The sequence below is a fragment of the Callorhinus ursinus genome, unplaced genomic scaffold (assembly GCF_003265705.2).
Source record: "Callorhinus ursinus isolate GAN/ISIS: 27379988/994484 unplaced genomic scaffold, GSC_fseal_2.0 scaffold11, whole genome shotgun sequence".
In the NCBI taxonomy this organism is placed as follows: Eukaryota; Metazoa; Chordata; class Mammalia; order Carnivora; family Otariidae; genus Callorhinus; species Callorhinus ursinus.
Genome location: NW_027397073.1, coordinates 27,543,186 through 27,569,983, shown reverse-complemented (window position 1 = coordinate 27,569,983; position 26,798 = coordinate 27,543,186). Strand labels below are relative to the sequence as shown.

The 26,798-nt window shown below is 41.7% G+C and overlaps 1 protein-coding gene across 2 annotated transcripts in view; it reads left to right on the top strand.

Annotated features, from left to right (window-relative positions):
- Positions 1 to 26,798, top strand: part of SLC14A2 (solute carrier family 14 member 2) — a 489,283-nt gene that overhangs the window by 233,670 nt on the left and 228,815 nt on the right. The window contains exon 5 of one of the 2 annotated variants that reach the window (XM_025886617.2): positions 2,582 to 2,637. The exons of the other annotated variant lie outside the window; for it this stretch is intronic. The gene's annotated coding sequence lies outside the window, so the exon portion shown is untranslated. The remainder of the gene's footprint in view (positions 1 to 2,581; positions 2,638 to 26,798) is intronic. 2 annotated transcript variants of the gene reach the window in all.

Sequence of the window (26,798 nt, the reverse complement as noted above, 5' to 3'; positions counted from 1 at the left end):
CCATTTTCCTCATCTGGTTATTGTGCCACGAATTGAAGGGCCTAAGGGGACATTAGATGTTTAGCAAGTATATCCCACAACTAGAGCATGAAGCATTTCTGGCCAAATAAGTCATTCTTAAAATCTTTTTTCATTTAACTTCTGACAAGTCAGTTCATCTACATTCCAGTTGTGCAGTTTTATTTTGTTTTTTTTTTTACCTGAGTTAAGCTTTTTATATTTATTTTTATTAAAACTTATGTTGTTTGTTCTGCATTTATTTCATATACAGAGAACTTTTTGCCATCCAGTAGCTGGCCTTCCTAGATCCACATGATTGTATAATTATTCTTTCAATGACTTCAGATAAACCATTGATAAAATAAAACTGCTAATCATGTCAAAGGCAAAGTCCTCAACTTCTCTCCATCTTTGTATTGGTCCATTAACCTTCTACCCTTGAGGTCAGTTATTTACTCAGATATATGTTCATCCAAATATACTATCATCCACGTTGTCCCCCTCCCCAACTTGTTTACATGCACTCATGAAATGTGAGAATTTCATCTCTTTTCTTTTACTTTCTATTATTTATTTTATTTTATTTTTATCTTCATTATCCCATTTAGTTAGTTAGTAGGGGCAGTGTTGTGAGAAGGTAAAGACAGCTCTGGAGTCGACCTGCCTAATTTGAATACTATGAGAGATAACAATAGGACTTACCTCTTTAAAGCAATATTTGGAGAACTGCATAAATTCATCTATGTAAAAAAAAAAAAACCAACTTAGTTCAGTGCCTTGTCCACTGTAGACCCTCAGGAACTAGCAATGGTGATGATTATGATGTTACAAATAAATCGCCTAGCTACCAGCTTCTGTTACGTTTTAACATGAATCCTAGCAGGGGATTTAGGAAGTAGCATTTACTGAGGACCTACTATATGCCAGGAGTTTATATATATAATCTGTTATTTTTCACACACCAAAAGAAGTAGATATTCTATGCATAGAATTCATTTTACGTATAAGAAAACTGAGATGAAAACAAGCTCATAGAGATGAAATGAAAAGGGCCAGGCCCGTATGATTTAAGATAACAGACCGGGATCCTAAAGGAATTCTTCCGAGTCCAAAGCCCTCCCCATCAACCTTTCTTCTTCCCATTTCTCTGCATTGAGTGTGTGACTGACATTGAGGCTGGATTTTAATTTCTGACTGAAATCAGGTAATGAAGGCCAAGGTTCTTGAGGGAAATCAGATGGTTGTGCCACTTCCAGGCTGTCTTGGGCATCAGACCAGATTTTTGTCATGAAGCAGCAGCGGTTGGGTGGGCAGACATTCACTATAAGACAATAGGGTGCTCAAAAGCCTTGAAAGCAGGGACTCGAACAAATATTTGTGTACCAGTGTCCATAGCGGCATTATTTACAATAGTCAAAAGGTGGAAGCAACCCACATGTTCGTTGACAGACGAATGGATAAACAAAATGTGGTCTATACATACAGTGGAATGTTACTCATCCCTAAAAAGGAACAATTCTGACACACATTATAACATGAACAAACCTGAGGATGTTACGCTGTGTGAACTAAGCCAGACACAAAAGGACACATACTGTATAACTCCACTTATGTGAGTTTCGGAGAGTAGTCAAACTTACAGAAACAGAAAGCAGAATGGTGGTTGCCAGGGGTGGGGACTTGTTGTTTAGTGGGTACAGAGTTTAGTTGGGGTTCATGGAAAAGTTCTGGAGACGGACAGATGGTACAACAATGTGTGCATACTTAATGTTGCAGAACTATACATTTTAAAATGGTTAAAATTCCGTGTTATGTATATTTTACCACAATAAAAAATATATTTAGAGAGCCAAGAAATAATGTGGTGACACTTATTAGATGCTAGGTTCCATCTCATTTAATCCTCATTATAATTTCAAGAAGTAGGTCTTACTATTGCTCTCAATTTTGAGATGAGGGCCCTGAGGCAGAAAGAGGTCAAGAAACCTACCCGTGTTCGCGCAGTCAGTAAGGACTGCAGTCAGGATTTGAACCCTGTCTGGCTTCTGAGTTTATGCCCTTAACCCCTGTGTTAAAATTGGCAAAGCAAACCAGCACTCCAGAGTCTAAGGAGAACCTTCAGCTTTAGGCAGCGGAGGTACTCCCTGAGCCAGGGCTGAGGTCCGCCCGGGGGGAATCTGGTGCCCAAGTAGCGAGCTCCTGAACCAGCAGAAAAGGAGCTGCCTGACCCGAAGGCCCTGAAGCCATCACACTTCTCTGAGAGGTAGGGTTTAGGGTTTATCTCCAGTTCTGAATGCCTTCCTAGAGCCTCATAAATATCCCGGACGTGGGAGACCCAGCTGGGGTCCATCGTTGAGAAGTCCGTGTGGGTGAAATACCACTTCCTTGGCTTCTGCTGTTTTTTGGCACCAAAAAACTTGGGAGGTTTCCTGCTGATGGCTGATCTTTGTTGTTTTCTTTTTTGTTTTTTTTTTTTCCTTTCATTATTCTATTTGATGGGGTTGTAGGGGAGGAGAGGAAGAATATATGTTACGATGGAACTTTTTTTTCCATTTGCATCTATTTTTTTCTACTTTTTCAGATTTTTCTTCTATTTGCTGCCACCTACACACTCCCAACCACACAGGAAGACAACTGGTGAGCTTACATTTAGAGTTAAAAGGGGTCTGATTATGCTACTACTCCTGCAGAGGAATTTGCAAATGAGAACGGGTGGGAAGAACCAAGTGACAAAGCCATCCCATCAACATCCTCTTCATTCCTTGCTTCCTCCTCATCCTCATCAGAGTTGGCTGCAACCCCAAAGGTCTTACAGACCTGAGGTAATTGACTGTCTTGTCACCATGCATGGCCACATCACAGTCAATTGCAATTTGTGTCGCAAGAAGCGTGTCCCTAGCAGTGGTTGAAGTATGGAAGTTTAGGGTAAATTTTTTTAATGTAATATTATTTGAAACAAATTTATAAAAAGAGTTGCAAGAATAGTACAATGAAATTTTATAGACTCTTCATCCAGAGACCCCAGGAGCTACACCCAATGCCCCAAAGATGACCTTTATAGCAAAAGGTTGCTGGGTTACACCCAGTTGTCACGACTCTCTAGTTTTCCTCCATCTGGAACAGTCCTTCAGTTTGTTCTTACGTCTCACATGCTTTACCTTTTTGAAGATTACAAGGCAGTCATTTTGTGAAATATCCCTTAACCGGGGTTGGTCATATCCTTCCTCGTGACTAGACCCAGGTTGTACATTCTGGGCAGGAAATCCAGGGCTCACCCCCTTCCCCCTACAGGTCTTTACTCAAATTTCATCTTCCTGGGCCTTCCCTTCTACCCTGTTTAAAATGGCAACCCCTGATACCATCCCTGGCCACAGTCTATCCATCTCCCTTTCTTTAGTTTTTCCCTGTCACCTATTGTTATTTAATACTACAAGTACTTTATTAGCCCACCCCCTCCCAAATATTGGCTTAATGAAGGTAAGCACTATGCTAGGTGACCAAAACAAATGAAAATCTTTGTCCTCATTAACGAATGTGAACAATATATAGAATTACCTAGGAAAAGAAGTCAAGGCAAAGTATATATAATAGCCCTAAGCTTAGAAAAGCCACAGCCATGCAAGAAATGGCAGGAGGCTGATGGCTGGGGAGAGGAGAGAGGAGTAAATGAGGGCATGGCAGCTAGCTGAGCCCATACCAGGCAGACCTGTGTAGCTCAGCAAAAGGATTTGGTGTATCGCCTTATAAGTGCCACAGGAAGCCCCTATAGGGTTTTAAATAGAGGGGTGACCTAATCTACCTTATATTTTTCAAAGATCACACTGGTTACTTAATGGAGAACTAATTATATGAGGGCAAGACTTTTAGCAGAGATACTTATATGGAGGTTATTGCAGTGGCCAATAGAGAGATGATGGCCTAGGGTGGTGGCAGTAGATGTAACAATTGAAGACTTAGGAGATATTTGGGAGACAGACTCCCTAAGACCACTGGTGATGGATTAGATGTGATGGGTGAGGAAGAAAGAAGTGTCAGTAATGATCCCCAAGGTATAGTTTCAAGAAGAGGGAATTGAGGGACGCCTGGGTGGCTCAGTCATTAAGCGTCTGCCTTCGGCTCAGGTCATGATCCCAGGGTCCTGGGATCGAGCCCCGCATCAGGCTCCCTGCTCCGTGGGAAGCCTCCTTCTCCCTCTCCCACTCCCCCTGCTTGTGTTCCCTCTCTCACTGTGTCTCTCTCTGCCAAATAAATAAATAAAATCTTTAAAAAAAGGAATCTGGACCTGTCTGGCTTCAAAGCATGTCATCTTCACTGTCTTGACATCCCCAGATGGCTATAAGAGAATGTGGCTTTGCAGGTGAATATTTGGATCAAGAGTTTCTTTATAAAATCTGTCCACACATCCATACCTACCAGGGAGCCAAATCCCCTTCTAGTCAAAGAAGTGAGGATCTAGGCCCTCAACACCTATGACAGAGGCCTACAGTCCCTTCGGAGGTCTTAGCAGAGACCCAGGAGCTGGCAAAGGAGCCCCCAGGAAAACCCCAGAACGAGGAATCACATTCCAGCTTTCTTACCCAGCACCCCTCCTCTCCTTTCCTCCCACAAAAATGTTTCTCTTTGTAATTGTCTATAAAAGATTATTGTCTGCATTTTATTTAATTATTCTGTATGAAGTAATTATGAGAGAATAATCAGCCAGTTCGCCGATAATAGATGTTTCATAAAAGAACACAAAAGACACTAATAAAGGCAGAGCCAGCCCTCATCACTGTCATTATTAGTTTCTCTACATCTTTAATTTTCACACATTTTTATTGTTTGCCTGAAATTAATTGTCCATTTCTTTCCCCAATCAGGTTTATTGCAAGTGGGCCACTTCTAGATAGCTACACCGGTGGTGTGTTTATCTGGCGAACGTCCCAATAGATCTTGTCAATATTGAAATATCTATCTGGGAGGCTAGGAGGAAAAGAATCATAAAATCATTGTTTCTGGGTAGTCTAAAGGATATCACAAGAATTCAGCCACCCCCGCAACCCACCCCCAGCCAACATCCTCATTTTACAAACAAGGAATCTGAATGCTTGAGAGGAGCTGACAGACTTGTTGGTGGCAGTCCTGAGACCAGAACTCAGACTTCTTGCATAAATCTACAACAGCGGAGCTACAGTAGGATTTAACCAATCTCAGGTGGAATTTAGCTTCCTGTCATAGGTGAGCTGTTCAGAGGATGGCGTCTGGGGCTTCACCACTCCTATGCACACTTACAGGACAGATCTTCCTTTAGCTCCGAGCTCCTAAAAAACTCTTCTACTTCAGTAGTCCCTGACAGGGTGTATTAATCTACTAGGGCTGCCGTAACAAAATACCACAGACTAGATGGCATAAACAACAGAAATTTGTTTTCTCATAGTTCTGGGGGCTGGAAGGCCAAGATCAGGGTTCCCGCAGATTTGGTTTCTGCGAGGCCTCTCTCCTCAGCTTACAGAGAGCCGCCTTCTGTCTGCGTCCTCACATGGCCTTTCCTCTGCGTATGCAGAGAGCAAGAGCTCTGGTGTTTCTTCCTCTTCCTATCAGATTAGGTCCCCAGCCTCATGACCTTATTTAACTTCAGTTACCTCCTTGAAGGCCCTATCTCCATATTTAGTCATTAGAGGTTAAGGCTTCAACTTATGAATGGGGGGGGGCACTATTCAGTCTATGACTAGATAATAATTAATTCTATCACAGAATTCTAAGGATAATAATGTGATTTTTATCTAAGCATCTATTTTTTTAACTTTTAATAAAAGCTAGTAATGGTAATAATTGCTTGGAAGCCACAGTAGTGCTCTATAGCTCTGGGCCATGGATGTAGTGGTATCTCTCCGACTCTTGAGCCAGGTTGCTCCTGAGCTCTCTGCATTCCTGCTCACTCGTGCTCATGTGAGCCGGCTGGAGAGCCTGTGCCAGGGTGCAGCCTTGGCACAGGAGGAGGCAGGAACTTAGTGGGCATTCCGCAGCCTCGTTCATGGCTTCGGCATGATTCACCCTACATGCTGGTTAGGGACCATGCTTGGTCTATCCTCCTTTGTATTCCCAGTGTCAGAAACAGTCAGAGATGAATGAATGAGTGGATGCTCTGTATGAGTCCGATTCGATCACCAAATTCCTCTGCTTAAAATGCTTCAGTGGCTTCCCAGCACCCAGAGGGTGAAGGCTGGTGAGGACTTCCATGATCCAGCCATATCCACCCCTCTAGGCTCAGGGCTTCTCACTTTAGCACCGGCCCCTTTTTCCCTCTATCTGTCCATGCTAAGCTTCTTGCAGTTTTCAGAATACCTGAAGCTCTCCCAACACATCTGCGTCTTTGCTCATACTGTTCCTGCCAAATCCAGAGTTATATGTGTCATTAACTGGTCTGTTTCCCTCCTTTAGGTATGACACTTTTGTCTGTATATTCTTACAATCTAGTACAATGCCTGGTACCTGAGGGGTTAATTAGCCAAATGTATTATGATGTTACTAATTTTTGCATTGTATAATAATAAGGCTAGATTTCCAATCCATAAATCAGAAGCCGGTGCAGTACACACCTATGTAAGAAAGTTTATGGTCTGGGGAGCTCAGAGAATTTGGCCAACTCCTGAGTTCCCTCCCTATCTTTCTTCTTCCTATCAGTGGGAGGTGTCTCCCGTCTGGTGCTTCATACTTGCTGGAATGGGAAGCTTGGTGGACTGTGGGCATGATACAGTAATTTCCAAATCTGTCCAAATCTCCTGGGAAACTTATGATTACATATTACCAGACTATACTCCCTATTTCTAGTGAATGGATCTCCCCAGGAGAGACCCCGGGTGTCTCTGTGATCAGCCAGGTGGCAAACCACTAGTACGGTGGGAAGAAGACTAAAGCTGGAGTTTCTCCCTGGTCTGACCACTGACGAGCTGAGTCTCTGTGGTAAGATCACTCACCTCTTTAGATTTTTACTTTGGTTTCTGTGCATGTGGAGAGGGTGCAGCTGTATTAGTGTTTGTCAATCCTACTTTCTCAGCAGTGGAACAAAATTTGCACAGAAGCCCAATACATAAAACAGAAAAAAAAAAGTGTTGTAATGATTGAGGATGGAAGACTTCCCACTCAGCCTCATTCTTATTTCCACCAGCACTGTCCTGAGAAGCCCTCAAGACTTCCATGTGGGACTTCTAGGGCTTTCTAGCATACAATTTGAAAAACCTTAGACCAGTAAATGTAGGTCTCTGCCAGTTGGCATTTTGTGACTCCGTGTTAATAATGTGCTTACTTGGAGAGAAGTCCTCAGGTCACTTTATAGAACAGTCTGGAAAGCTGCAGAACATCCCCCAGGGCAGGAGAGTGGTCTGAGAATGTGCAGGAATGGCTCCAAGAAAAAAAAGGCAGAAAAGCAGTTGAAATACCTCTGGAGCTCTGAGATGCAAAAGGTTTAGGGAGAAGGACATCAGTGAGCAGAACACATCAGCACCCTAAAATCAGGAGAGTTAACACATAGCAAAGGGTTGAAGTGGAAGAATTCAGATGAATCCAGGGCATCCAAGAATTCTTTTTTTTTTATAATTTTTATTGTTATGTTAATCACCATACATTACATCATTAGTTTTTGATGCAGTGTTCCATGATTCATTGTTTGTGCATAACACCCAGTGCTCCATGCAGAACGTGCCCTCTTTAATACCCATCACCAGGCTAACCCATCCCCCCACCCATCTCCCCTCTAGAACCCTCAGTTTGTTTTTCAGAGTCCATCGTCTCTCATGGTTCATCTCCCCCTCCAACTTACTCCCCTTCATTCTTCCCCTCCTGCTTTCTTCTTCTCTTTTTTTTTCTTAACATATATTGCATTATTTGTTTCAGAAGTACAGAGCCGTGATTCATCAGTCTTGTACAATTCACAGTGCTCACCATAGCACATACCCTCCCCAATGTCTATCACCCAGCCACCCCATCCCTCCCAACCCCCACCACTCCAGCAACCCTCAGTGTGTTTCCTGAGATTAAGAATACCTCATAACAGTGAGATCATATGGTACATGTCTTTCTCTGATTGACTTATTTCACTCAGCATAACACCCTCCAGTTCCATCCACGTCATTGCAAATGGCGAGATCCCATTCCTTATGATGGCTGCATAATATTCCATTGTGTATATATACCACCTCTTCTTTATCCATTCATCTCTCAGTGGACATCGTGGCTCTTTCCACAGTTTGGCTATTGTGGACATTGCTGCTATAAACATTGGGGTGCACGTACCCCTTCAGATCCCTACATTTGTATCTTTGTGGTAAATACCCAGTAGTGCAATTGCTGGATCGTATGGTAGCTCTATTTTCAACTGTTTGAGAAACCTCCATACTGTTTTCCAGAGGGGTTGCACCAGCTTGCATTCCCACCAACAGTGTAGGAGGGTTCCCCTTTCTCCACATCCCCACCAACATCTGTCGTTTCCTGACTTGTTAATTTTAGCCATTCTGACGGGTGTGAAGTGGTATCTCATTGAGGTTTTGATTTGGATTTCCCTGATGCCGAGCAATGTTGAGCACTTTTTCATGTGTCTGTTGGCCATTTGGATGTCTTCTTTGGAAAAATGTCTGTTCATGTCTTCTGCCCATTTCTTGATTGGATTATTTGTTCTTTGGGTGTTGAGTTTGATAAGTTCTTTATAGATTTTGGATACTAGCCCTTTATCTGATATGTCATTTGCAAATATATTCTCCCATTCTGTCGGTTGTCTTTTGGTTTTGTGGACTGTTTCTTTTGCTGTGCAAAAGCTTTTTATCTTGATGAAATCCCAAAAGTTCATTTTTGCCCTGGCTTCTGTTGCCTTTGGCGATGTTTCTAGGAAGAAGTTGCTGTGGCTGAGGTCGAAGAGGTTGCTGCCTGTGTTCTCCTTTAGGATTTTGATGGGCTCCTGTCTCACGTTTAAGTATTTCAACCATTTGGAGTCTATTTTTGTGTGTGGTGTAAGGAAATGGTCCAGTTTCATTCTTCTGCATGTGGCTGTCCAATTTTCCCAACACCATTTGTTGAAGAGACTGTCTTTTTTCCACTGGACATTCTTTCCTGCTTTGTCAAAGATGAGTTGACCATAGAGTTGAGGGTCCATTTCTGGGCTCCCTATTCTGTTCCATTGATCTATGTGTCTGTTTTTGTGCCAGTACCATACTGTCTGGATGATGACAGCTTTGTAATAGAGCTGGAAGTCCGGAATTGTGATGCCGCCAGCTTTGCTTTTCTTTTTCAAGATTCCTCTGGCTATTCAGGGTCTCTTCTGGTTCCATACAAATTTTAGGATTATTTGTTCCATTTCTTTGAAAAACGTGGATGGTATTTTGATGGGGATTGCATTGAATGTGTAGATTGCTCTAGGTAGCCCTGACATCTTCACAATGTTTGTTCTTCCAATCCATGAGCATGGAACGTTTTTCCATTTCTTTGTGTCTTCTTCAATTTCTTTCATGAGTATTTTATAGTTTTCTGAGTAGAGATCCTTTGCTTCTTTGGTTAAATTTATTCCTAGGTATCTTATGGTTTTGGGTGCAATTGTAAATGGGATCGTCTCCTTGATTTGTCTCTCTTCTGTCTTGTTGTTGGTGTATAGGAATGCCACTGATTTCTGTGCATTGATTTTACATCCTGCTACTTGACTGAATTCCTGTATGAGTTCTAGCAGTTTTGGGGTGGAGTCTTTTGGGTTTTCCACATACAGTATCATATCATCTGCAAAGAGTGAGAGTTTGACTTCCTCTTTGCCGATTTGTATGCCTTTGATTTCTTTTTGTTGTCTGATTGCCGTGGCTAGGACTTCTAATACTATGTTGAATAGCAGTGGTGAGAGTGGACATCCCTGCCGCGTTCCTGACCTTAAGGGAAAAGCTCTCAGCTTTTCCCCATTGAGAATGATATTCGCTGTAGGTTTTTCATAGATGGCTTTTATGATGTTGAGGTATGTACCCTCTATCCCTATACTCTGAAGAGTTTTGATCAAGAAAGGATGCTGTACTTTGTCAAATGCTTTTTCTGCATCTATTGAGAGGATCATATGATTCTTGTTCTTTCTTTTGTTAATGTATTGTATCACGTTGATTGATTTGCAGATGTTGAACCAGCCTTGCAGTCCAGGGATAAATCCCACTTCGTCATGGTGAATAATCCTTTTAATGGACTGTTGGATCCTATTGGCTAGTATTTTGGTGAGAATTTTTGCATCCATGTTCATCAAGGATATTGGTCTGTAATTCTCCTTTTGGATGGGGTCTTTGTCTGGTTTTGGGATCAGGGTAATGGTGGCCTCATAAAATGAGTTTGGAAGTTTTCCTTCCATTTCTATTTTTTGGAACAGTTTCAGGAGAATAGGTATTAATTCTTCTTGAAATGTCTGATAGAATTCCCCTGGGAAGCCATCTGGCCCTGGGCTTTTGTTTGTTGGGAGATTTTTGATGACTGCTTCAATTTCCTTAGTGATTATAGGTCTCTTCAGGTTTTCTGTTTCTTCCTGGTTCAATTTTGGTAATTGATACATCTCTAGGAATGCACCCATTTCTTCCAGGTTATCTAATTTGCTGGCATAGAGTTGCTCATAACATGTTCTTATAATTGTTTGTATTTCTTTGGTGTTGGTTGTGATCTCTCCTCTTTCATTCATGATTTTGTTGATTTGGGTCATTTCTCTTTTCTTTTTGATAAGTTTGGCCAGGGGTTTATCAATCTTGTTCATTCTTTCAAAGAACCAGCTCCTAGCTTCGTTGATCTGTTCTCCTGTTCTTTTGGTTTCTAGTTCATTGATTTCTGCTCTGATCTTTATTGTTTCTCTTCTCCTGCTGGGTTTAGGCTTTATTTGCTGTTTTTTCTCTAGCTCCTTTAGGTGTAGGGTTAGGTTGTGTATTTGAGACCTTTCTTGTTTCTTGAGAAAGGCTTGTATTGCTATATACTTTCCTCTCAGGACTGCCTTTGCTGTATCCCAAAGATTTTGAACAGTTGTGTTTTCATTTTCATTGGTTTCCATGAATTTTTTTAATTCTTCTTTAATTTCCTGGTTGACCCATTCATTCTTTAGTAGGATGCTCTTTAGCCTCCATGTATTTGAGTTCTTTCCGACTTTCCTCTTGTGATTGAGTTCTAGTTTCACAGGGCATCCAAGAATTCTATATCTCAATAAGAAGAGAGTGTTTATTGCTGAAACAGAGGTCAGTATCAGGATTTGTCTCATCGAGTTCTTCTCCGTGGAGGAAAATATAACCCTAATAAATCCTGAGGACCCATACGGTTCTGTTTTGAGGCAGTGTCATATTCAAAGAAATAAAATTTAATGACCAAAGCCAATTAAAAATATCTAATCTATTTTCGTATCTTTGAGGTTCAAATCATAACATGTAACAGTACTTCTCTAAGAACTCCTTTTCTTGCCTCTCCAGTTCTTTTCCATCCTCAGTATTAGGATTTTTTCATTCTAGAAGTTCATTTTCCCCTGTACTCACCAGACTCCACCCACCACCCAAATGTAAACCTCCTTGGCTGGCAAAGATTTTGACCAGGTTTTACCATGTATGTGTCCACCTCATAGCCTCACATTCATACCTAACTCAAGTTCATTCCTGAATGTCTCTCCTTTCATTTGAATCTGCCTCATAATTTTAACCCAGCTGCTCCCTTAGAAGAGGTGCTTTGAATGCTCTCCCTAGCACAGCTTTTTTTCTTGATGCTGAGCCTTGCTGTTGGATTCTGCCTGGTTTGGACTGCCCCTTCCTCCCACCCCACACCCACCCAGTCTCCTCCTATCCTGACACTGAATAGACCCACCCAGGCCCTCAGAAGAAAACTCCGGGTAGATGAGAGTTCACAGGGGCAGACTCCAAGGAGCCAGGTACTGGATATTCTCACCTTTCACTCCAAAGACTCTTCTCATAAAGGCTGAGTCTCCTCCATACCTACTTACAAAGCAAACTGTTTGCACTCACTCAGGACACCAATATTAGTTAATTGCCTGAGCTCAACTTTTAAAATCCTGTGTTTTTTTAGCTAGTGCAAGACATAGGCTTGGCCCTGGAGTACAGCACCGCTGTCCCTTCAAACAATACATGACGTCCACCTGTCAGCAGTGCAAAGGGGCAACTGCAAGCTCTAATCTGGGGGCCTGTGTAGAGGAACTCTGCCACAGAAACAAATCTTACCGTTTTCGCTCACATAATAAGCAACTGCAATTATGAATCTCCCCATGTTACTTGCTTAATTATTACCTAGGTCAGGCTGAAATACATTTGGTGGAAATCGAGCTGCCTTTCTTTGCACTGAGGCACAAATGCTTTACTCTTCACTGTTAATATCATTGCTGGGGAAATCAAGCTGGCATATGTTTTCAGTAACCACCATTGAGATCATTTCTCTCTCTCTCTCTCTCTAGGGTAATTCTGGGAAAGGAAAGCATTCAAAATATTATATTTGTCATCCCCTAGCACATTCATGTCATGAAGCACCTACAATTAATGAGTGGTACTTGTGAGGATGTGTGTCATTACAGCAAAGCATTTAATTCCATTCTCCAACGCACTGATTTAATCCACCCTGAGTTAAACCAGAGCAGTAACTACACACCTTCCCTGAATAGAGCTCTATGAGATAACATGGTGTGTCCGAATGACAGGAATTTTGCACATGTACATAGCAGCTTCCAGGCTAGGATCTCCAAGAACTGCTTCGCACATGGTAATTGATGGCACCTCTAAGCGTTACATTAAACATTTAATTGAACAGTTAAATGTGGATTAATGAGGCCATTAATTAATACAGTGGGGAAGTCTACAGTTCTTATCTGTGAACCACAGAGAGGATTTCCCCACACCATGTATTTGAAACTCCATCAGGAAAATTCAAAATTGTGAAGCTGTGGGAAAGGAGTGCAGTGACAGTAGAAATAGCATAAGGCTGGCAGGAAGAAGACCCAGAATTTGGAGGCATGAGTTCAAGACTAGGCTTTACTACTAACTAGCTCTATTACTATAATTCACTTTACCCCTCTAGGACTGGCTTCCTAATCTGAAAAATAGAGATCTACAATGTTATCCTTAAGATTTATTTTATTTAACCAATGCTCTGAGTCTATGAATTTAACCAGATGGATTCTGGGAATGGCTCAGTTGCTCAGCTATTCAAGTATCTGTTGACTCCTGCTCACCAAACGTTTGGCTCAGAGCTCCAATCCCTCCAGTTACAGCTCTTCAAGGGCAGGTGGGAGAGCATTGACTTGGATTCAAAAGTCCCACTTCCACACTGCCACTGGAGAGGTGAGATTCCAGAAGTCAACAAATGCATCTGATTCTCTGCTCATCATTCGTCTCATGATCAAATGCAAGAAGTTGTTATAAGGACTAAATGAGATACTTTATACAAGAACTAAAGAGTTTAATATATATATGAGCTATTGTTTTTGTTTTTATTATCATCACCACAGCCAGTGACAGCTGGTTGTGGGAGTCACATCAGGGCCAGTGGCTACTCCCTCATCTTTCTACTTTCCTTCCCTTCTCCTCCTCCTACCTTAATGCTCATTCTTGAGTTTTTCTTTTTCTAAATATAGAGCAGACTATTTATCATCAAGCCTTTTGGTGCCCATGATTCTTCACTCAACAAAATATAATTAAACCCTTTTATGACTAAGAAGTGAAAATGAACCAGAAAGAAAATTCTAGAGTTCTAGATGGTGGCATTGCCTCTTCCGAAGTAAACCCAGTCCATTGACCTTCAAGACAAACTTTCCTTCCATCCACCCCTTTTCCAAAAGAACATTTTCAGGACTTTTCTTAGATGAAAATGAAGAAGCAAAAGGATTGACTAAATAATTGTGCTTCCCCACCACCACTATCCCCAAATCCACATGAGCAGTATATTCTAGAGAAGTTATTTAACTTTAAGTGAACTTTTATAAACTTTCATGATGAGGTCATTTGGGATGGCCTTTACAAGAATCTGTGAGGCAAATGATCAAAAGATTAAATTATGTTCAGTAGCATTTTATTACTGAATATGCTTTATAGTACCTCATATGAATTATATGAATTCTCTCTTAACCAAAATGTTTTATTTTTTACCATGTTAAATAGCAAATCTTACTAATTCATTCAAAACACGTTTATTGGACACTTACTGTATGGCAGGTAATGTGCTGAGGAATATACCTATGTATATAGATATATTTCTTTCTATATATTTATACAGACATTTGATCCTTATTTGCAGATTTCATATTGAAAATTCACCTACATGCTAAAATTTATTTATAACCCCAAAATCAATACTCACAGTGTTTTTCACAATACTCGTAGTGTCATTCAAGGACATGTGGAGAACGGTGAAAAAATGAGTTGCCTGACTCACACATTCCCAGCTAAGTCAAACAAGAAGACACTCTGCCTTCTTGTTTCAGCTGTCATATGGCAAACAAGTGTCTTTTTGTGGTTTATGTAGTGCCACATTTTTTTTTTGCATTTTTGGCCTTTTTGTTGTTTAAAATGGCCTCCAGCATACTGCTTAGGTCCTATCTAGTGTTCCTAAAGTTCAAGAAGGCTGTGGTGTGCCTTACAGAGAAAATATGTGTGTTAGATAAGCTTCATTCAGGCACGAATTAAATATCTGTTTCCATGAGTGATATCATGCTGTTGGCCATGACTTCAACATTAATGAATTAATGATATATAAGGTATCTTTAAACAGAAACACATATAAAACAATATTATGTATTGATCGGTTGGCAAAAATGTGACCAGAGGCTCTCAGGAACCTAATCCTGTATTTCCCGTAGGAGCAATTGCTCAGTATTCACTAATTCAGTGTTAGAAGCAACTTTCTAGAATGTAACTCCCTCAAATAATGAGAATTGACTGTATATATGCACGTGTGTAATTGAGTCAAGTACTAGACACTGCCTATAGAGGAGTATAATTAGCAAACTTAGGCAGTACTTTTCTATTTAACCTGTTAATCCCACCAGAAGTTGCTAATTTAAATGAACATTTCTGCCTTTATTAGGATAAATGAAAACTAGTCAGCCGAGTCTCAGGAAACAAAATCGTCAGCCTTCAAAACCAAACTTCACTGTGTTAAGAGCTCTGATCTACCCAGATGGTTTATCTTTGTGTAAGCCAAATTTGAATCTCCCCATAACACAGACTCAATTCCCCACACCCACAGTGCAAACCATGTCATCTCTGTTCTCTGAGATCACCCATCCACTCCGCAGCAAGCACTGACCCAAGGTGGACTAGGTCCTAGGTAGCAGAGATGACGGGCTCTCATCTTCCCCTTGCCACAACGTCATGGTTTGATAGGGAGATGTGGGACGATGATGGAGGGGAACTCAGCCTAGGATAGAGGGTGAATGTCAGTCAAAGCTGCCCTGAGGATGAGATGCTTGAACTGAAAGATAAGGAGCAGTGAGCATGGTGACCCGGGTGGGATCCCTGGAGCAAGGGTCCCCAGCACTTTTCTATGTGAGGCTCCAGAACAGACATCACAGGCTATACCCTCAAAGGACAGTTTCTCAAGAAAGCTTACCCTGGACACACCCTCCCCTCCCTGGACACATACATTCCCAACCACGGCTAGATCTGGATCCTCCCAGAGAACAACTTTCTTTTTCATCCTGGTACTTACTTGATTAGCCTCTGTCTCCCCAAATAGACGGTGTGCCCCTGAAAGCAGGGTCCAGGTATTTCTTTTGCTGCTCCCCATTGTACCTCCCACTGCCTTACGCACTGCCTGGCCAAACCACTGAACAGCTGAATAGAGATTGCAGAGTAAGGCTGAGTTCTTATCCCTAGGGGGACAGCTTTGCTCAAGGTTTGGCAAATCAAAATATTAGCGGGATTTTTTCCCATATGGAACAACGTTTTGTCCTGGGAAATAAGTGTGCATCCCATAGGCATTTTTATCATCATGTTCTAAGCTTTTTGTGGCCTCTTTGACCTGATAATGGGCAAATCAGCAGTAACTAGAACTGAAAAGAGAGAAAACAGAAAGGTTTCGGGCCCTCTAACTTATGGTTTTCAATGCAACATTTGGTCCCAGGAGCTTGGCCTGTGTTCTCAGCTCAGAGTGGGAGACTGTCCAATTGAGCAGGGGAGGTTCACGTACCTGCTTTTATAATCATTTGATTTGATATAATCACCAGATTTGAGCTTGAGGATCAGCCCATCCCCAGAGAATTATTTGCTTGTCCTTAGTCCCCTTAAGTTTCCTTACCGTGAAGACCCCAAATCTCTGGGTGTGTGAAGTAAGATAAAGCACATCCAAGTGGGACAAATGTCATAGGATGCAGCATAGGTGCCAGTCAGGATCAAGATAACCAAAATGGCTAATCTTGAGATGGTAGAGGAATGCTATGAAGCAACTGAACCAGGAGGCCTTGCCCTTTTCCTGTTTCTCACTTCTTTGTTGTGGGGTTCTTAAACTCAGCTCTTCATGCAGCTGGCCCTGTGATGTAAACATGTGGAGTGGCCAGGTAGAGCCGTGACAAGCCCTGTCCTGAGGGGGCAGCTGCAACTCAGCTCTGTGCAAGAATCTGGAACTAGTGTTGGGTTGCCAAATTTTCTGATTTTTTAAGATGAAGCAGAAACTGGCATTCTGTCTTCAGCTTGTCAGTTTTGTTGCTGTTACTATTTTTCTGAAGTGTCCTTTGTCTATCATTAGGGAGAAGATAAAGATAAATAGAACCATGTGCCCATCTAAAGGAGCTTAAGGTCCAGGGGAAGAGCTAAAAGCTCATGCAAAGATCATTATACACAGTAGCTTGTGTTAGCTAATGTTATCTACAGAGAGTGTTGGAAAGCTTTATTAGGCACTTTTGGTGAGGAGAATCTCCTCTCTTTAGAGGAGTAAGAAGAAACTTCACTATTTCTGCTCCCCAGAAAAGGAAGCTTTTTCTGCCAATAGGGTCTCTTTGCTGAGCTTGTAGAGTTGGAGAATTGCTTAGAGAATTGTGTGGCAATGTGGTAAGAAGGCTACCAAAGGTGGTTGCATCAAAGACGTGCCTGAGTTAAAGTATATTCAAACAACCATACTGTGCTAGCATTCCTCAGCTTCCTTTCCTTTTTTTCTTTCCTCATCTGGACTCAGATCCAAGTCCCCGACTTCCAATAAGGCATTCTTTCCTGTTCCTTACTTAGGAAAAAGGAGCAATCAGAATTTTAAGGTAACGGCAACATTTAAGATTCAGAATTCCAGTGCCTTTAAAAAACATGGTTGCTTTTTCTCCAACTTTGTCCTTCAGCAAGGCGATCAGACTTCCTCTGTTTCTGCCAATGCTGAGCCACAGTAGTTAATACGGAGGGTTCTGGAGCAACTGTTCTTGATCCCAGTCTCATTACTTCTCACACTAGCAGTGTGACTGTGGCTGAGGTGCTTAACATGGTCTGTAAGCCATCGTTTTCTCATCTCTATATAAGGTAATAATAATACCTATTTCTGGGTTGTTTTGTGAGGCTCAAATGAGATCATACATGTAACTTTATGTAGGTGAAAAACCCTACAAGTATCCCCAGAGAGTTTGGTAAGAGAGAAGATCATGTGTAGGTCTGTATGTGAAGCACAGATATCTGTACCTGACATTAAAAAAAAAAAAATGCTCAGTTAAAGAGAGTCAATATCATTATTATCAAACACGAGCATAAATACTTCCTTGCTGTGGAGTATTGTGAAAATAAGGGTACATCTGCAGAATTTCTAATTTACTGCGAATGGAGCAAGTCAGCCTCGGCAAAGCCACATTTAATATCGTGGAGGAGGTGACTGAGCTCCGGGTGGCCGAAGGAGAAATGTGCCCCTCTGGGCCCAGCACTCAGCATGCAGCATTGCAGGCCTGAGTTACGATGCAGTGCATATAGTCCAACCCCATCTCCCACCGGTTGGAAAGTGGCCCTAGTTAAATAATAAACAATGGCACACTCAGAGTTTTCCAAGATTTTCGGAATCCTAGAATAATGATTGTGAACAGAGGAATCTTCTGAGAGAACCCAACAATTTAAGAAGGAAATTCCTTATCCTCTCTTTCTCTCATCACTCTTTTCTCTCTTCCTACCAGTCCATCCATGTATACAATGAAAAGTGCATTGGAACATTCGGACATACGAGCAATTCACTTTTCCAGAGGAAAGTTTGTCCTCTGCAGAGTTACAGAATTGCATCAGTTCCTCAGAGATGCAGTGGGCCTTTCCATGTGCCAAGCACTGTGCTGGGCATTGAAGATATAATAACTGGAAAATACAGTCCCTATCCTCAAGGGTCTCACGGTCTTGGAGACAGGGTTATCTTTGCGGAGCCCCAGCCACCCCTTTTCTCCTACGGCTCTTCCCATCCTGAGTGCCCAGTGTGTTCTCAGCAAATAGTCCGATCAACTTCTTTGTACTAACGTCTGCATGGCTAATTGCACTCAGGTCTGCATGCGTGTTTAACCTCTTCAGATCACAAGGGTGTCTGCTTTTTAAAAGGAGAGGATACATCTTAAACCAAAGCGATTATCTCAAATGACAAATTTTTAGGCATTCTTAAAAAGGTAGGTGGAGCAAATTTTGATAAACTGGGTATGCACTTGCTGACTATGTGAGTAGGCCAGCTATGCGGCTACCAAATACATCTTGGTCAGGATCCTCCTTGACCTACTGAGTAGGTTTAGAAGTCCCATATCCTGTAGGTATTCTTGCTCACAGGGTAGCGGAAAGACTTAAGCTTTCGCTGAGAATTAAGACCCGGGTGCAGTGGGTGTGTTTCTGTCGTCATTCTCTAATTTTCTGTGGGAACAGTTCTGGTGTTGCCCAAGCAAATGTGTGGTTTGTTGTACTCCTCAGAATGCCACAACATGTGCGTGCGTATACACTGAGACTTGGTCACATATTGAACGTGCCCATCAAAGCTCTCTGATTGAGCCACCTCCACTGTGGGATGGCATAAGTCAAATATTAGTCTTAATTTAAACTAGACCATTAACATACTAGAATTCCCTGTCATTCTAGATAACTTCAGGCCAATGGCTCTCACATTCCTAAGTGTTAAAGAATTGCCACTTCAAAGGGTTCAACTCGTCCCCAATTTTTATTTAGAAAACTGATAATGGTTGAAATAAGCCACAGGGGGTCAAAGAGCCAGGTGGCCAGGGAGCTTATACCGGAGATGAGAAACCCTTGCTACCTGCTGGTTTAATAGGCTGCCCTTATTTCTAATAGGGCTTGAGTGGAGCTGAAATTGAGGCCGAGAGACCATATCAGAGCGATCTTAACATCGAACCACCTGACACTGGGTCTGTGGGGGATATTTCATCATTGTCTGCTTGACCTTTGGCCTCTTAGACTCACAGCCCATCATTTATGGGAAGCAGCGACTAAAAAAGCCATTTGTTCCCCGTTGAATGTACCTGTCCTGACGCACTGTCAACAGCTGTTTGCATTGCTAACTGTGCCAAGGGAAAACAATTGATGGAGGCAAACTCGAATTTCTAACCACCTCTTTTATTTTTGTCACTCCTGGTGCTAATGATGACCTATATTCTCTACCATAATGATTATCTTAAAAGTCTTTTTAGCTTTGAAGAGAGCATTTGAGTCCTAAGTGCCCATATTGTGAAAGAATATAATATGGAGAGGTCTATTATCTTAGAATTCATTTGCCCATTTTTTTTTCTTTTTTTGAGGCAGCACTGTAAATTAAACCGCTTGAGTTGGCTTTGTAGGTTTCTTTTTTCTTTCCTTATTTTTTTTTTTTTTGCATACACAGCAAGGATAACTACACCTCAGATTTATGAGCATTGTGAACAGGTTGCCATAGTAACCACTCTGGCTGCTCTACACCAAATAACCTTGTCATGTGAGCATTTATCACAGGAACATCAAGGACTGGATTGCACTGTACGCTCTTTGGCTAAACAGCAGGATTTTTCTGAATAATAATTGGTCGTGGCCTTTTATTCCACCAGTCAGAGTTAATCATCCTCGGAATCTGAAATTAACCATAATGCATTCAAGACGCAGAGTGCAGCCATTCAAAAATTCCTCTTTGGAAGAAGAAAACTTTCAAATGATCTTTGCTCTTTGTTGTATATGACCATTGTTGTTATGGTTATTGTCATTATTATTACTGGGAAGGCTTCAGGAGAGAAGAATGAGGATTTGGGAATGGCACATAGAACTCATTACTATGATATAAGTAAAATGGGCATTTTAACTAGCCTATTATTTATGAGAAATAAAAGATATTTTAAACTGCCATCAAGTGCTCACTTCAGCAGCACATATACTAAACTGCCATCAAAACCGGTAGTTTTTTTTTTTTCCTCTCAAATTACCTTTACAGGACATTTGATCATTTGAATGGATTTTACTAGGTTAATTTATTTTCCATAGATTCGTGTTTTACTACACACCCAGAAATTTCAATGTGCTTCTGATGTAGCATATTAGGAGGGAAAATGAATGGGGTGTAAAGGAGCAGCGAGCTGTCTCCGTGCCCACACAGCATGCCCGTGTGCACACACACACGGGCACTTACGTGCACGTACATGAACCCACAGGATGGACCCCAGAAAGAAAATAATTACATCACAGGGATACAGCTGGCTCTCTGTCACAGGCAATTAGGTTAGAGCGGGGGGTGGGTGGGTTAAAAAAGGTGTCAGGATTGTTGTTATTCATCAGCAGAGAGGTTTTCTGATCCATGAAGAGTTGCCATGTAAAATTCTACTAGGGATGAGAACACACTTCAGCAAATTCACCAAACTTGTTTTCTTGGGTACTTTAGCACTTACTGTTCTCAGTGATCCTCTCTCCTACCCCTGCTTCTTGCACTTCCCTAGTCCCAGAGCCTTATTTCTTACAGCTCATCTCTCACGGTTATTGTTGATGATAATCTTCTCACCTTAAGTGTGGCCTCTCCCAAGGATAGTTAATATAAAAAACTAAACATTGACTCTTAAATGGAAGAACTTAAGAAATAAGTTAAGAATAGTTTTTTTTGGTTTTTTTTGTTTTTTTTTTGCGGGGGAGGGGTGGCGCCTGGGTGGCTCAGTCGGTTAAGCGGCTGCCTTTGGCTCAGGTCATGATCCCGGGGTCCTGGGATCGAGCCCCGCGTCGGGCTCCCTGCTCAGCAGGGAGCCTGCTTCTCCCTCTCCCTCTGCCTGCCACTCTGCTTACTTGTGCTCTCTCTCTCTCTGTCAAATAAATAAATAAAATCTTTAAAAAAAAAAAGAATAGTTTTTTTTTAAAGAAGGGATTGAAGGAGGAAAGGACATTTTTATGTTTTTATTTTTTTTAAAGATTTATTTATTTGAGAGAAAGAGAGCAGGGGGGAGGGGCAGAGGGAGAGAGAGAATCCTGAAGCAGACTCCCCGCTGAGCTGCAAGCCTGATGCAGGGCTCGATCCCAGGATCCTGAGATCATGACCTGAGCCAAAATCAAAAGTCGCCGCTGAACTGACTGAGCCACCAAGGCACCCCAAGAACATTTTTAAAATTACCATCCAATTTTACCTTCAAGGTAGCCATGTACTTTACCACCTTCTAAGACCTGCAGTCAGTCCAGTCAAATAACTGATTGGATTTGGAGAGAAAAATAGCTAAGTGGGCACATTTTGAATAAAGTTATTCAGGGAAATGGCACTGCCCATCCCATGTCAGATCCATTCTCTTGTCTTTTTGCAGTTCTCCCTTGGAAATAAATGTATACTTGGGGCAGGCAGTAAGCTGAGTTGGAAAAGCAAGACATAGAGCAGTAGTGGGAGCACAGTAATCCATTCATTCACCAACTATATATTAAGGTCCTTGTAAATGCCAAGGATACTGCTAGGTGCTGTGGGGAAATGGCAAGGAATGAGATCTGATTCCCATCCTCTAGGCACTTACCAGCTCACAGGGACATAAAATATATACAGAACCTAGGCAGCAGCTGCACTGTTGAATGAGGAAATAATTTCTTTTAAGTAAGGGGCATAAAAGTCCAGAAATGGCAATAGTCACTGGCAATGTTGGGGGGTTGGAGGTGCTCCTATAGTTTGTGGTGTTGGAACTATTGGACTCTAATGTATGGAAAGCTGGTGATTGGAAAGAGAACATTTCAGGGAGAAAAGATGACAGGAGTGAAAGCAAGAGACCCAGAAGTGTTTGGCGTGTTCCAAGGATGGTCAGCATTTGCTGGGACTCCAGATTCACATCCATGAGTTGTGGGTAGACATAAGACTGGCAAGTACCTTCAGGCTATATTCGAAGTGTCATTATCAAGTCCACTTAAATGTCATGCTAAGATGCTGGGACATTTATTTGGTGGCTTTAGAGAGTCATTTCAGGTTCTTAAGCAGAATATTGATCTGATCAAAACTGTAGAAAAATTTAAATGAAACTGGGGTGAGAAGGAGGAATCCATTTCAAAAGTTGTTGGATCACTTGGAAAGGTAGATTTACCCCAAGTCCCTGATCAACTAGCTTTCCTTCTTATTTTGTTTCCGGGGGAAACGGGGGCACCATCTCCCTTTTGATGATGGCTTCGAGGTGCTTTGTTTGAGGCAGGCAGAGGATTCCCTCCTGGTGCAAGCCTCAGATCCATGGCTTAGCAATTAGGTAGAATAGTTAGGAAAATGCAACTGGTCATACATAGTTGGGTTGGTCAGGTTGAAGCACCAGACTCATCATTTGATTTCTCAAGTTTTAGCAAGACTTTTATAAGGAGGAAAGAAGTGATGAGTATTGACTGGAACTCAGTAAGCTATGACCAATCTGCCAGTGAGCACTGCTGTTATTAGACCCAAGAGTGCTTTACTTAAAGAAAAACATGTTCACGCTATGTGGTGGAGAATCTTCACAGAATTGTGTCCGGAACCCAGGGTTCATGAAGCCCACCCTGACCTGGATGATCCCTGGGGCTCCTCATCATTCCCTCTGACTCTGTTAGGGGGTATGTGACGTGTGTAGGTGAGCTTTAAAATGTGAATGGAAGGGTAAACAATTCTCTGTGGTGCCCATTCACTCTGCCTTGCTCTTGACCATCAAACTATTGAGCAAATTTGTTTTGCATTGTAGTTCTGTCCCAGAAGCTATTGAAAATGAAGTTTTCTTCTTTCTCCTTTCTCATTTTATAAGATCCATGAGGACAAAAAGCAATGTGTCCTTTGTACTCTCAGTAGAGTGGGCATTCTTCTTTTTGTTAGTTCTCAATATCAGGTTCTTCCTGGTTAGAAATAGCAGCTCTGTTGGGAAGATTGTGTATTATCTGTAGTTGCATAACAGATCTCTCCAAAACATGATGGCTTAAAGCAAGAATAATAATAATTTAGTATCTCTCACTGTTTCGGAGGATCATAAATTCAGGAATAACTTGGCTAGGCTTTCCTGGCTAGGGGCCTCTCATAAGGCTTTAGTCAAATGTCAGGGAGGGCCACTGTCATCTGAAGATTTGGCTAGGGCTAAAAAATATACTTCCAAAGTGGCTCACTCACAAGCTGGCAAGTTGGTATTTGCTGTTGTCGAGAGTCCTCACTTCTTCACCACAAGCGTCTCTCCACAGGGCTGCTTGAGTGTCCTCACAACATGGTGGTTGGCTTCCCCCAGGGTGAATAAGTAATATAAGATACCAAGCTCAAAGCTCTTATGGCCCAGTCTTGGAAATCACACACTATCACTTATGATTTATTCTATTATGTTTATTCTATTGTGATATATTCTGTTGTGACACAACAGGACAGCCTGATGGGATGAGGTGGGGAATTACACAAGGTGTGAACTCCAGGAGGTATAGATTACTGGGAGGTTTCTTAGAGGCTGCCTACCACAGAAGTGCTGTATCTCTGCACCTCACAAGTGGATGTGTGAGCTTCTGGCATTAAGAAGAGGAACTACCCTGTTTCTGCTCAAAAACTCTGGGAAAATTTTTACTGTGCTAAGGTTGAGCAGTGCTCACTGCAGAAGAATTGCTTTAATCTGACATAGTTTGGAATATGGTCAATAATGGGTCAAAGTATTTTAAACATATATTAAAACAATAAACCTTTTATTTTAGCTTAAATTTACAAATGTGAATTCATTTACCAATATTTTCATTTTTCCTTTTTTTTTTCTCAGAAAACAATAATTTTCCTTTGAGTAAGGGCCTTCTAATTAAAGTTCTGCATTATCTTTTCCCCCAAACCATTCCCAGAATACATAATTTATATAATCTAGTTTGGGTTTCCTTAAAGTAAAGCAAGAACCTAAAATGTGTTTTCCAAGCAATGTGAAAACAGAATTTGTCAAGACCTTTATAATTTTTGGCTAATTTCTTAGAGCTGCTTCATCCACACTCAATTAAACATCATTTTTTTAAAAAATCAACTTCCTACTTATTGACTTTTTCCAAAGCAATCAACTTGGACTTGGTTTTATCAATGAAACAATTCTCTTTGCATTTGTATTTCACATTTTTGCATAATTTTTAAATAAATTACATACTTATAACTACAACCAGCATAAAAGGGCTTGGGAACAAACATAATTGGTGCTTGCAAAGCATACAGAATAACAGATAGGAGTAGAATGCACTGGCCTCCTAGAGAGGACTGTGCTAGCCCCAGAGTTCATCAGGATATCTTGAAGACAGGATGGACAGCATCAGATAAGTGGTCATGTGTTAAGGCAATGTTTATGGTCAATATTTTTACTTACTTGCATTTTCTTAAAAAATATGCATTGAAATGACTGATCTTTGTGCTCCTTCCTCAAAAGTTAAGTCTGTAAATCATTGAACCAGCCATGTAGCTGATCAGATAATCATTGACTATCAGTGAACCCACAATGTTCTTACCAAGCATGTAGGAGAGGTCCGGAGAAGGCCTTAAGGAATGGAAGATGAATTCTTAAGAGTTAACTCTATTTAGCCCCAAACCTTAGGGTGATAATGTGGATCAGCTTCTAATCCAATGCCGACTGGCAATATGTGGCAGGAAGTGTGTCCGCATCAGTCTCAGTACTCAGGGTAGGCTTTTTGGAGGAAAGGATCTTAGCTTTGGCCTTGAATAGGATATAAGACATCCAATGGGACAGGAGATTATACTACAGTTGAGTATGAGTGGGAACAATAAGAATATTTGTAGAATAGCAAAGAAAACATGGAAAAGAAAAGCTGAAAAATGTGATCTCTTGGAGACTTTTGAGGGTATTTGAGGACTATCCGACTGCCAAGAGGGCACTGGGTAGATTCAAATGGGGAGAAGAAGCTGGGGTCAGGGTCAGCATGCAGGAGCTATTAGAGTGGTTTGGAAATAATGTGTGAGAGGGTCCTGACAAAAGTAGTTTGTGGGTACAGAGATTTAGCTAGGAAAAAATAGCTGAATCTGGGAGCTATGAAACAGGTAAGATGGGTAGAAGAAATGCAAGTTTGAGTCTAGGGAAATATGAGAAATAGTTGGTGCCACTGTCATAGTGTGAACATATGGGAAAGGTAAGGAAGTGAATGCAGACTTAGGTTGAGTAGGGGTGGGGGTTGGAAGAGGAGGGGTGGAAGGTTAGAAACATGGGAGGACTGGACCCAAGAAGAGAGGATGGAACCCAAGGGGTATATTCAGGAATCATCTACACAGCAGCCTGTGGGAGACCCCAAAAGTGGGTGGGTCAAACCTCTAGGGAAGGTCTTACAGGGAGAAAGAAGGCCAAAGTCAAGTCTGAGCCTTGGCCAAAACTCTGCTCCATCCCCTGAGCCAGAGCTTTTCATGGCCCAGAAAAGGTGGCTAAAGGTGCTGCTTTCTAAAATCTTACAGCCCAAGCTTTTCATTTCCCCATTCTCTCCGTTTTGGGAGTCCCATCCTCTTGTGCTTCCTTTCCGGGTTTCCATCTGGACGATAGGCAGTCAGGCTTTGTGTGAGCATGTGCTCCGTTTCAGTCCACTTTTTATTTTTCTGTGTAGACTCAGCCTGGCTCCCCCAGCCTCTCATTTATCTCTGCCCTTTCTTTGTTCTCCCCTCCTAACTTTTCTACTCATTCCATTAGCTAACATTTCTCCCTCGTTAAAGATGGGAAGCCCTCCATTAGGACCTACACTCCATTGTGTCACACATCGTTTAAATATCTTTACCACCTTCCCACTGGGAAAAACAGTAATTGATGGTATTTCCATTTATCTTCACTTTCTCTGTTTCTTTTGGGGAAAAGATGACTGTTTCAAATAGCTCATTATTTATTTTCCACTCAGGCTCAAGCTGGATTCCAGCACCGTCCTTACAGGGACCCAGACTTCCCACAATCCCATAATGTTTTATGAGCAGTTTTACAATCCAGACACTGCATTATCATGTCCTTCTGAAGGATGGTTATGTGAATTGTCAGGAAACAGGAGCTGAAAGATAGGGTAATCGGCCACTGCTTGACAGTTAGTTCACAATTTGCTCTGGTGAGAGCCCTTTGCTCTGGAGCTCCTGTGTGGAGGAGCTGCTGCGGTGGGCCAGGTGACCACTAATTTTTAAAAGGTTCTCATATCCAACAACAGTGTGCATAAGCTGAGGGGCTACACCAGAACCTTGACATGGAAAGATTCCTTAATGAGAATCTAGGCTATCCCACCCATTTTTATGGATGAAGAGACTGGAGCTCAGTATGGGATGTGATCATCCAGGGACACACATGTAATGACAACCTTAGGACTAGAAACTAAGCTTTCTGACAGCCAAAAAAAAAAAAAAAGTCTTAAAAAAATTGTTTTGCTAAATACATACAAATATGACACCCAGCATGTCTATTCCACTGTCCCAAGTAGAAACAAAAAACCACAGATGACGGCATGCCGTAATTG